A 10000-nucleotide genomic window follows, 5' to 3' on the forward strand; every position below is an offset into this window, starting at 1 on the left:
ACACACACCAGGGTTGGGGTCAATGCCATTTCATTTCAGAAAGTAAACCTAATTCCAATTCCTCATTGAAAAGCATTGAAGTGAAAAGCAATTTCAGTGCACTTCCTGAATTGACTGGAATTTAAATGGAATTGAGCCCGACCCTGACACACACACACACACACACACACACACACACACACACACACACACACACACACACACACACACACACACACACACACACACACACACACACCTGTCTCGTATGAGTCCCTGTGCGTTGGGGGAGTTTTTCCTCATCAGGGCTGGGGAGATGGAGGTGGTTCTCTGAGGGACCTTCGGGGGAAGCTCATCGTCCTCTCGGCTAGTGGTACGAGGTGGAGGGGCAGGATTCGAGTCAGAGGTGGGGTCAGAGTTCTGACGGGGGGGCATGCCTCCCCCTCCTCCCCTCTCCTCCCCATCCCCCCCGCCTCTCCTCCTGTGCCCTCCTGCAGAGACTGAGAGCCTGTCATGGTCTTCACTGGAATCAGATGGGCCATCTGGAGAGATAGAATGAGATAAAACACTGAATTATGGGAATGTCCGTTCTCATTTTCTAATTCCATCAGACAGACATACTGCTTGTTGACTGTAGTATAGACTACAGCATAGTAGTATGCAATATCAAATACAATTACAGGTTGTGAGTATATTGTATATTTGTAAATGTCAACACACACACACACACACACACACACACAGAGCGACAGACAGACGACCGAAGGGACAGACACACACCTGTGGTTCAACTGGGCGGTGTGTTGGTGGGGTGCGGGCCGGCTGCATCCCTGCAGTGCTGAAGGACTCGGAGCGAGGAGGCAGGGAGGCCTCAGAGACCCGGCTGGAGACGGCCTTATGCTGCAGCGCAGGAGAACTCTGTCTGTTCAGCTTGGACCGCTCCTCCACCTGACACACATCATCATGATTATTAGACTAACTGGACATTACCAACAGGTTAATACGGTGTTGTCGACAGTGTTCTAGAGGCACTGAGGCAGGCTCATCATTGCATGTTGATCCGAGCAATCAGTCATGCAATTAATGGTTAGAATCAACTGGTACTCCTCTACACGCTGGAACAGAGAGATGGAGAGAGCGCGGGGATGATAGAGAGAGCGAGCAGGGATGATAGAGAGAGCGAGCGGGGATGATAGAGAGAGCGAGCGGGGATGATAGAGAGAGAGCGAGCAGGGATGATAGTGAGAGCGAGCGGGGATGATAGATAGAGCGAGCGGGGATGATAGAGAGAGCGAGCGGGGATGATAGAGAGAGCGAGCGGGGATGATAGAGAGAGCGAGCGGGGATGATTGAGAGAGCGAGCGGGGATGATAGAGAGAGCGAGCGGGGATGATAGAGAGAGCGAGCGGGGATGATAGAGAGAGCGAGCGGGGATGATAGAGAGAGCACGCGGGGATGATAGAGAGAGCGAGCGGGGATGATAGAGAGAGAGCGCGGGGATGATAGAGAGAGCGAGCGGGGATGATAGAGAGAGAGCGCGGGGATGATAGAGAGAGAGCGAGCGGGGATGATAGAGAGAGCGAGCGGGGATGATAGAGAGAGCGAGCGGGGATGATAGAGAGAGCGCGCGGGGATGATAGAGAGAGAGCGAGCAGGGATGATAGAGAGAGAGCACGGGGATGATAGAGAGAGAGCGAGTGGATGATAGAGAGAGCGAGCGGGGATGATAGAGAGAGAGCGCGGGGATGATAGAGAGAGAGCGAGCAGGGTTGATAGAGAGAGAGCGCGGGGATGATAGAGAGAGCGCGGGGTTGATAGAGAGAGCGAGCGGGGATGATAGGGAGAGAGCGCAGGGATGATAGAGAGAGCGAGCGGGGATGATAGAGAGAGCGCGGGGATGATAGAGAGAGCGCGGGGTTGATAGAGAGAGAGCGCGGGTTGATAGAGAGAGAGCGAGGGATGATAGAGAGAGAGCGCGGGATGATAGAGAGAGCGTGGGGATGATAGAGAGAGCGCGGGGATGATAGAGAGAGCGCGGGGTTGATAGAGAGAGCGAGCGGGGATGATAGGGAGAGAGCGCAGGGATGATAGAGAGAGCGAGCGGGGATGATAGAGAGAGCGCGGGGATGATAGAGAGAGCGCGGGGTTGATAGAGAGAGAGCGCGGGGTTGATAGAGAGAGAGCGAGGGGATGATAGAGAGAGAGCGCGGGGATGATAGAGAGAGAGCGCGGGGATGATAGAGAGAGAGCGCGGGGATGATAGAGAGAGAGTGCGGGGATGATAGAGAGAGAGCGAGGGGATGATAGAGAGAGCGAGCGGGGATGATAGAGAGAGCGAGCGGGATGATAGAGAGAGCGAGCGGGGATGATAGAGAGAGAGCGAGCAGGGATGATAGTGAGAGCGAGGGGATGATAGAGAGAGCGAGGGATGATAGAGAGAGCGAGGGGATGATAGAGAGAGCGAGCGGGGATGATAGAGAGAGCGAGCGGGATGATAGAGAGAGCGAGCGGGGGGATGATAGAGAGAGCAGGGGGATGATAGAGAGAGCGAGTGATAGTGAGAGCGAGCGGATGATAGAGAGAGCGAGGGATGATAGAGAGAGCGAGCGGGGATGATAGAGAGAGCGAGCGATGATAGAGCGAGCAGGGATGATAGTGAGAGCGAGCGGGGATGATAGAGAGAGCGAGCAAGGATGATAGAGAGAGCGAGCGGGATGATAGAGAGAGCGCGGGGATGATAGAGAGAGCGAGCGGGATGATAGAGAGAGCGAGATGATAGAGAGAGCGCGGGGATGATAGAGAGAGAGCGGGGATGATAGAGAGAGAGCGAATAGAGAGAGCGAGCGGGGATGATAGAGAGAGAGCGCGGGATGATAGAGAGAGAGCGAGCGGGGATGATAGAGAGAGCGAGCGGGGATGATAGAGAGAGAGCGGGGGATGATAGAGAGAGAGCGAGTGGGGATGATAGAGAGAGCGAGCGGGGATGATAGAGAGAGAGCGCGGGGATGATAGAGAGAGAGCGAGCAGGGATGATAGAGAGAGAGCGCGGGGATGATAGAGAGAGAGCGAGTGGATGATAGAGAGAGCGAGCGGGGGATGATAGAGAGAGAGCGCGATGATAGAGAGAGAGCGCGGGGATGATAGAGAGAGCGGGGTTGATAGAGAGAGCGAGCGGGGATGAGGAGAGGAGGAGAGGGGATGGAGGAGGGGGAGGATGGAGAGGGGGATGGAGGAGAGGGGGATGGAGGAGACGGGGATGGAGGAGAGGGGGATGGAGGAGAGGGGGATGGAGGAGAGGGGGATAGAGGAGAGGAAGAGAGGGGGATGGAGGAGAGGGGGATGGAGGAGAGGCGGAGACGGGGATGGAGGAGAGGAGGAGAGGGGGGGATGGAGGAGAGGGGGATGGAGGAGAGGGGATGGAGGAGAGGGGGATGGAGGAGACGGGGATGGAGGAGACGGGGATGTAGGAGACGGGGATGGAGGAGAGGGGGATGGAGGAGAGGGGGATAGAGGAGAGGAGAGAGGGGGATGGAGGAGAGGGGGATGGAGGAGAGGGGGATAGAGGAGAGGAAGAGATGGGGATGGAGGAGACGGGATGGAGGAGAGGGGGATGGAGGAGAGGGGGATAGAGGAGAGGAAGAGAGGGGGATGGAGGAGAGGGGGATAGAGGAGAGGAAGAGAGGGGGATGGAGGAGAGGGGGATAGAGGGGGATGGAGGAGAGGGGCATGGAGGAGAGGGGGATGGAGGAGAGGGGCATGGAGGAGAGGGGGATGGAGGAGAGGGGATAGAGGAGAGGAAGAGAGGGGGATGGAGGAGAGGGGGATGGAGAAGACGGGGATGGAGGAGACGGGGATGGAGGAGAGGGGGATAGAGGAGAGGAAGAGAGGGGGATGGAGGAGAGGGGAATGGAGGAGAGGGGGATAGAGGAGAGGAGGAGAGGGGATGGAGGAGAGGGGGATGGAGGAGAGGGGGATAGAGGAGAGGAGGAGAGGGGGATGGAGGAGAGGGGGATGGAGGAGAGGAAGAGAGGAAGAGGGGGGATGGAGGAGAGGGGGATAGAGGAGAGGAAGAGAGGGGATGGAGGAGACAGGGATGGAGGAGAGGGGGATAGAGGAGAGGAAGAGATGGGGATGGAGGAGACGGGATGGAGGAGAGGGGGATGGAGGAGAGGGGGATAGAGGAGAGGAAGAGAGGGGGATGGAGGAGAGGGGGATAGAGGAGAGGAAGAGAGGGGGATGGAGGAGAGGGGGATAGAGGGGGATGGAGGAGAGGGGCATGGAGGAGAGGGGGATGGAGGAGAGGGGCATGGAGGAGAGGGGGATGGAGGAGAGGGGGATAGAGGAGAGGGGGATAGAGGAGAGGAAGAGAGGGGGATGGAGGAGAGGGGATGGAGGAGAGGGGGATGGAGGAGAGGAAGAGAGGGGGATGGAGGAGAGGGGAATGGAGGAGAGGGGGATAGAGGAGAGGGGAGAGGGGGATGGAGGAGAGGGGGATGGAGGAGAGGGGGATGGAGGAGAGGGGGATGGAGGAGAGGGGGATAGAGGAGAGGAAGAGAGGGGGATGGAGGAGAGGGGGATGGAGGAGAGGGGGATAGAGGAGAGGAAGAGAGGGGGATGGAGGAGACGGGGATGGAGGAGAGGGGGATAGAGGAGAGGAAGAGATGGGGATGGAGGAGACGGGATGGAGGAGAGGGGGATGGAGGAGAGGGGGATAGAGGAGAGGAAGAGGGGGATGGAGGAGAGGCGGAGACGGGGATGGAGGAGAGGCGGAGTTGGAGGGTATCATTCTAGCAGAAAAGAGAATCTGAAATGTTGAGAATCCATGTTGGTCTGTGATCCCAGAGAAAATATAGTCTACCACCGATTGGCCAGCACTAAAGAGAGTCCTGATTGGCCTCCACCCAGCACCAAGCTGAGACCTCATTGGCATTCACCCAGCTGAGACCTGATTGGCCAGCACCCATCACCAAGCTGAACTGCAATTGGCTAACTGACCGTAAACAGGAAGTGACACGTATGGAGTCCTTGCTGTGACATCATCAACCTCCAGAAGGAGGGGCGGGGGGGGGTGTTAGGGGAGGCACCCTGATAGAGAAGGAGTCTGGGGGGCTGGTTCTTCTAGATATCTGTTTTGATTGGATTGGGGACTATTGGAGGTAGGTGGGTAAGGATGAACCAACTGAGCTATATGAAGTTGAAACAATGTTGTAGTACAAAATAGTATAAAATATAGAAATGTATAATATTTTGTTTTATCTACAAATATAATAAAGAATGTCTGTCTGTCTGTCTGTCTGTCTGTCTGTCTGTCTGTCTGTCTGTCTGTCTGTCTGTCTGTCTGTCTGTCCGTGTCTGTCTGTCTGTCTGTCTGTCTGTCTGTCTGTCTGTCTGTCTGTCTGTCCGTGTGTCCATGTGTGTGTCTGTCTGTCTGTCTGTCTGTCTGTCTGTCTGTCTGTCTGTCTGTGTGGCTAGTGGCTAGCAGCGAGTGGTCTGATAGTGAGCTGGGACTGGGAGCCGAAGGGGGAGCCACCAGGAGAGGGGTGAGGAGAACACCTAGGGGTGAGGTAGGGGGAAGAGCAGGGTGTGAGATACTGGGAGTGGTAGAATGGAGCGGGAGGGGAATTGAGGGAGAGATGACATGGGGACTCAGGTCGGGAGTGTGAGGGGGAGATTCCGGCTGAGGTTTGGGGTGAGGTTCTAGGTGACCCTCGGGGCGAGAGGCCCATCCAATTTAAGGCTAAAACTAACTGTTTCAGAGGACCTGAGCTCTTACCAGGAGAACGAAGGGGGGAGAAAGAGAGGGAGGACCGAGACAGGGATGACTGCTTGGATCTAGTGGGCATGGCCTGGGCCAGGTGTGATCTGAGCATGTTAGCTGGAGCAGAGGAAGTCAGGTCCAGGTTAGAGGTCGTGACCTCATCATCATCACTGACCTCTGACTTCACTCTGTTCAGAGGGGGAGGTGCCCAGCCGGGGACTTGGAGGAACGGACTCTGCTTGGAGGATTCAGGAGCCAGGAAGTGATTTTGATTGGAGGACAGGAAAGGGCGTAGCCGGCCTGCCGGTGCAGAGGCTGAGAGGTCAGGGGTTAGGGGTCGGGGGTAGAGGTCAGAATTCGTATGACCCCCATAGGATCCCAACAGACTCTCATGGCTGGAAGCCATCCTCAAACCCCCCACACCTCCCTCTCTACCCCTTTCCCTCTCCTCCTCTCTATACCTCCAACAATCCAACTCCCTCTTTTCTAGTTCCTCCATTTCTATATCTAGTTCATCTATTTCTACATCTAGTATACGACAGGGAAACAGAGAGCTGCCTCTAAGATCATGATCAGGAGAGGGGTAGAGGAAAGAAGAATTAGAATGAGAGGAGGAAGAGGAGTCTATTTCTACATCTATGTCATTTACTTCTATGTCTATTCTACGACAGGGGGAGATGGAGCTGCCACTACGGCCACTGACCCATATCTGCCCCTGGTCTTTCACCCCCAGGTTATGTCCCTGGTTGGGGCTGGAGCTGGGTGCCCAGGCTGGCCCATTGAGGGCCTCTTGTTTAGGGGCTTGGGGATTAGAGATGGGGCTCTCTTTTGGGGCTTGGTTGGGTTTGGGGTTAGGGCTGGGGCCTCGGTTAAAGCCAGCCTGTTGCCCCTTCCCATTATGCTGTGGCCCCTGGTTGGGGTTGTGTTGTGGCCCTGGGTGTTTAGGTCTGGGACTGCGTCCTCGGTCTTGCTGACCAGCCTTCTGACCGGCATCGCTAGGCCCTTTTGGCCTCCGGTTGTTGTGTGGTACCCCCTGGTGGTTGGCTCTGGTATTGCATCCTCTTTCTTTCTGTCTGACCACCCTCTGACCGGCTTTCTGAGCTCTCATCTCTCTAACCTGCTGGCTGATCTCCTGTTTCAGAACAGGATCTACTAGATCCCTGGTCTCCAGGGTGATACGGATGTGAGGGGAGGGGTGGGGTTGGAGGGGCTCGGCGAGGGAGGTTGGCGTGGGAGGGAATGGGGGATGAAGGTTGGTTGAAGGAGTGGCTTTGTCTGAGGAAAGGGCGGGGTGAGTGGCTCTGGGGGTGTTTCTGCTGCTTCAGGACCTGTAGACAAGGTGGGGCAGAAGTTAAACAAGCACAAACACACACACACACACACACACACACACACACACACACACCAAATATAAAACACACACGAGAACTGTAACAGAAGAACACAGTATCTTGTTCTGATCCACACTGTATGCACCACTACACAGACAATGTTGTAGTTAGACTGAGACTGTACTCATGATCTTCAGTTATGATTGTTGTCCAGACACCAGAGTCTCTCCAGAGTCTGTGTGTGTACCTCTTTAGCCCATGCAGGTTTGTCAGTAGGACTAGCTGAGTCTTTATAGTGATACAGAGGTTTCTTCTCGCCTGGTCGGCCATCTTGGTTTTGTTGTTGTTGCTGCTGTTGTAGAGACACCAGGTAGGCTCTCTACAAAACAAATAGGCAACAGTTGACCATCTCTTCAATTATTCAACACCATTGTTATGACATCATCATAAGAGCCAAGTGTTACCTCCTGTTGTAACTGTCTCTGTAGCCTCTCGGCTTGATGTTGTTCCTCAATCTGCTTACGCTTATACTCCTATGGACACACACACACACACACACACACACACACACACATGGAAGGCTGTTATTATCCAATCTTAACCAAATCACTATCATGACAGCACAGAGCCAAGCTCTGAAACACATGACCAATAGCATCACTCCACACAGGACAGGTTAACCAATAGGATCCATACAGGACAGGGCTCACCGGGACGTTCCATGATCCATGTACAAATGACCTCGACTAACCTGCACACTCGCTGTTACTTTTTATTACATTTTATACTTTAGTTTATTTAGTAAATGTTTTCTTAATTCTATTTCTTGAACTGCATTGTTGGTTAAGGGCTTGTCAGTAAGCATTTCACAGTAAGATCTACACCTGTCGTATTCGGCGCATGTGACAAATCAAATGTGATGTGATTTGATGGGGCTGGGGAGGGGGGTTCCTTGCAGGGTAAGGACTTGCAGAGAGGAACGAGGAACAACAAACACTGGACACAGGGACAAGGTACAGGTTTACACCACAGGCTCTGTAGCTGTAGTTTCACAGGGTTGAAGGGTCAGACTTGAGAGGAGGGTGGTAGGTAGATGTATACAGGCAGGTATACAATGGGCATGCTCCTGTAGAAGTTATTGAGGGGTCAGGGGTGAGAGGTCAGGGGTATATATACATAGACATGCAGGGGTAACAGTGTTACCAGCAGTAGAGCCTGCTCCTGTAGAAGCTGTTGCTGTAGGATCTCTAACTGTCTCTGTTCCTCCTCCAGCTGTCTACGGATATACTCCTATCACAACGCAGCATGGAGGGAAGGAGAGAACAGGAAACAGAAAGAGAGAGTCAGACAGAGATGTACTCCTAATGCAGCATGGAGGGAAGGAGAGAACAGGAAACAGAAAGAGAGTCAGACAGAGATGTACTCCTAATGCAGCATGGAGGGAAGGAGAGAACAGGAAACAGAGAGAGAGAGTCAGACAGAGATGTACTCCTAATGCAGCATGGAGGGAAGGAGAGAACAGGAAACAGAAAGAGAGAGTCAGACAGAGATGTACTCCTAATGCAGCATGGAGGGAAGGAGAGAACAGGAAACAGAGAGAGAGAGTCAGACAGAGATGTACTCCTAATGCAGCATGGAGGGAAGGAGAGAACAGGAAACAGAAAGAGAGAGTCAGACAGAGATGTACTCCTAATGCAGCCTGGAGGGAAGGAGATAACAGGAAACAGCAGACTGTACTCCTAATGCAGGGAAAGGAGAGAACAGGAAACAGAAAGAGAGAGTCAGACAGAGATGTACTCCTAATGCAGCCTGGAGGGAAGGAGAGAACAGGAAACAGAAAGAGAGAGTCAGACAGAGATGTACTCCTAATGCAGCCTGGAGGGAAGGAGAGAACAGGAAACAGAAAGAGAGAGTCAGACAGAGATGTACTCCTAATGCAGCATGGAGGGAAGGAGAGAACAGGAAACAGAAAGAGAGAGTCAGACAGAGATGTACTCCTAATGCAGCATGGAGGGAAGGAGAGAACAGGAAACAGAAAGAGAGAGTCAGACAGAGATGTACTCCTAATGCAGCATGGAGGGAAGGAGAGAACAGGAAACAGAGAGAGAGAGTCAGACAGAGATGTACTCCTAATGCAGCATGGAGGGAAGGAGAGAACAGGAAACAGAAGAGAGAGTCAGACAGAGATGTACTCCTAATGCAGCATGGAGGGAAGGAGAGAACAGGAAACAGAAAGAGAGAGTCAGACAGAGATGTACTCCTAATGCAGCATGGAGGGAAGGAGAGAACAGGAAACAGAAAGAGAGAGTCAGACAGAGATGTACTCCTAATGCAGCCTGGAGGGAGGAGAGAACAGGAAACAGAGAGAGAGAGTCAGACAGAGATGTACTCCTAATGCAGCATGGAGGGAAGGAGAGAACAGGAAACAGAGAGAGAGAGTCAGACAGAGATGCACTCCTAATGCAGCATGGAGGGAAGGAGAGAACAGGAAACAGAGAGAGAGAGTCAGACAGAGATGTACTCCTAATGCAGCCTGGAGGGAAGGAGAGAACAGGAAACAGAAAGAGAGAGTCAGACAGAGATGTACTCCTAATGCAGTCTGGAAGGAAGGAGAGAACAGGAAACAGAAAGAGAGAGTCAGACAGAGATGTACTCCTAATGCAGTCTGGAGGGAAGGAGAGAACAGGAAACAGAAAGAGAGAGTCAGACAGAGATGTACTCCTAATGCAGCCTGGAGGGAAGGAGAGAACAGGAAACAGAGAGAGTCAGACAGAGATGTACTCCTAATGCAGCATGGAGGGAAGGAGAGAACAGGAAACAGAGAGAGTCAGACAGAGATGTACTCCTAATGCAGCCTGGAGGGAAGGAGAGAACAGGAAACAGAGAGAGAGAGTCAGACAGAGATGTACTCCTAATGCAGCCTGGAGGGAAG

The 10000-nt window shown here is 53.4% G+C and overlaps 1 pseudogene; it reads right to left on the minus strand.

Moving 5' to 3' along the window:
• Positions 1-10000, minus strand: part of LOC115120919 (TRAF2 and NCK-interacting protein kinase-like) — a 57895-nt pseudogene that overhangs the window by 16968 nt on the left and 30927 nt on the right.

The sequence above is a fragment of the Oncorhynchus nerka genome, linkage group LG2, assembly GCF_034236695.1.
Source record: "Oncorhynchus nerka isolate Pitt River linkage group LG2, Oner_Uvic_2.0, whole genome shotgun sequence".
Classification (NCBI taxonomy): Eukaryota; Metazoa; Chordata; class Actinopteri; order Salmoniformes; family Salmonidae; genus Oncorhynchus; species Oncorhynchus nerka.